Source organism: Myotis davidii, unplaced genomic scaffold (genome assembly GCF_000327345.1).
Source record: "Myotis davidii unplaced genomic scaffold, ASM32734v1 scaffold175, whole genome shotgun sequence".
Taxonomy (NCBI): Eukaryota; Metazoa; Chordata; class Mammalia; order Chiroptera; family Vespertilionidae; genus Myotis; species Myotis davidii.
Genome location: NW_006286972.1, coordinates 2,162,467 through 2,165,220, shown reverse-complemented (window position 1 = coordinate 2,165,220; position 2,754 = coordinate 2,162,467).

Below are 2,754 nucleotides of genomic sequence, written 5' to 3'. Positions count from 1 at the left end.
TCATAATATTCTAGGGAACATGGTGGTTGTTGTGTTGTTTTTTTTTTTAATAATCTGTTCTCAAGAACTTGCAAAATAGTCCTGAATAAAGCATGCCATACATTACTTAAAATCCAAGGGAACAGATTATTTGGCTTCCAAGTAAAGATAGGAGATAGAAAATAAATTTATTTTAAGTATATGAATGTTCATATGGGAATCCATAAAAATGTTGTCCTCAACTAACTCAGTGTTTTTTTATTACTGTGTTAACATTTTATGCCATGCTTTAATATATGCCCTACTTGTGGGATAGCCTTCAGCCAGTATCATAGAATGTTGTGTTAAATTCAGCATGGTGTTAACCCAGGGGATCCCAGGTCTTTCCTCAGTGCACTACTATTCTAATTAAGACAATATCCAATCAATAAACTTCACGCAGTGAAAATATGAGGAAGTCATCAAATACATACATACATATATATATAGATATAGATATAGATATAGATATATATATAAAACTTGCTTAATTAGGTCTGCTTTCTGATTTAGCTAAACTTTTTCCAGCCCATTGAAGCACCCCAACTTCTCTTTCAGGTAATTGCTAGCAACACAGGAGTAAATATCAACAGGAAGCAGATTCTTATTGTAGATCACATAGGGAGACCAAAGGGTAAAATATTTAACTGCAGCAGTGTTTGTCTATAGTCTGTGCAGTGAGAAAACCTGAAGTCATTTTCAAGTTCCACCATTTCTTACTTCTTTTCAGTTGGGTCAACTTTCTAAACTTTCTAAATCTCCATTTTCTAGCAAATGAAAAGAAAATAAGATTCCACCAAGTCTCCTATCTACCTACTTCAGGACTTCTGTAAGGGTCAAATGAGATGAGGCATGGGAAAATGCTTCACAGACATTTGGTTAAAGTGTAAAATGTGCACTGACTATAAAGCAAGTCATGTTCCTGGGCTGAAGAAACTCCAAGGAGGCTAGTTGCTAGGGAAAGGAAGCCGGGCATTGCTATGTGATATCATTACCTGGCACCCACAGTGACCATTTCTGGGCTGGGCTGGGCTGTGGGCCACACTTTTGTGCCATGGGGTCTTGGCAGCATTGGCTGCAATTTGGTGGGATGTCACTCCAGGGTGGTGGAAGGGCCTGTGTCTCACTTGGGGAAGCTGAGTGTTGGTTTGTGGGAGCCAGGTCTGTGGTGCCATTTATTTTTAAATGGCTGGTGCACATCATGGCAGCTCTTGCATTGAGCATCTGCTCCCTGGTAGTCAGTGTGCATCATAGCTACCAGTTGTATGGACACTTAGCCTTTTATATATATAGATATGTGTGTGTATATGTGTGTGTGTGTGTGTGTGTGTTATTGTAGAGAGAGGAAAGGAGAGGGAGAGAAAAATAGAAACATCAATGATGAGAGAGAATCATTAATTGGCTGCCTCCTACACACCCCACACAGGGGATCAAGTCCACAACCCAGGCATTTTCCCTGACCTTGTATTAAACCAAGACCTCCTGCTTCATAGGTTGACCCTCAACCATTGAGCCATGCTGGCCAGTCTCAATGTATTCTTAACCTGAGACAGAGAAGAGAGGGGCACTTAAAATCTCCACTTACTCTGAAGGATGAGCCTTACTACACTGTTGCTTAATTCCTGTTTTACTCCACAAAGTTATTGACTCTTTTTATCCTCTGATGACCCCCGGGGCTGGAGTTTATTGATTGCTTCATTTTCAAAGACTTGAAATATACATTGTTGTTGTTTTGTTTTGTACTTTTAAGTTACTTTTTCAGTTAATTCAAATACAAAACTGAAAAATAGTGCTCTACTAAGATATTTTGCAAGGGCTTCTTTAGTTCCCTCTTCTTTTAGTCACTTGTCATTGATCTTGCTGTTGTTTCATTTTGTGTGTATGTGTTTTGTCTTTCACAGCATACAGATGCTACTATCTTTCTCATATGCCCTCTTCTCTACCTCCTTTAGAGAATTTTGAATGTTATGTTTATACATGTGAGTCATCACAATTACCATAATTAATATCCAAGAAACACATAGTCAAGCTAAAGCTCTTCAAATTAAAATTATAGTTCTAATATTAGAACTCATTTCCCCAATATACTAAAATTTCTGGAAGAAGAAAAAGCTGAGTACATCATTACTCCAGCAAACGTTTATACTGTTTTCCAAGCTTATTCTTAGAAGATTTGCCAAAGATGTTTGGATCAAAGTTTGCTAATTATTTGTTGAGGGCTGGGTCATTTTAGTAAAGCTTAAAGGGTACTGAACTGCAGCATGTTTGCTGAACTTGGTTAAACCACTTAACTGTTTTGGACATTCATTTCCTTTCTGCTGAAATGAATAATGGGGCTTCTGACTCTTTTTAATATATAAAAGATGCTCTTAGTTATTAAAGGAAAGGCTATAGTCTCTAAAGCACTTTTTCTTAGGAAATTGTTTTAAATACAGAATATTACTTTCAGTAGGAAATGTGCCATATGATATGATTACTATCCTTCAGTGTGAACCATGACAGATAATTATTTAATTATACAATTTTAAAATTAATCTTTATTGTTGAGATTATTACAGATGTCCCTCTATTTTCCCCCCATAGCTCCCCTTCACCTGGTTCCCACCTCACCCCAAGCCCTCGCCCCCCTATTGTTTGTGTCCATAAGTAATGCATACATTCATATAAGATCTTTGTTTAATCGCTTCCCGCAACCCTCCCCCCCGCCCAACACAAATCCCCTTCCCTCTGAGACTG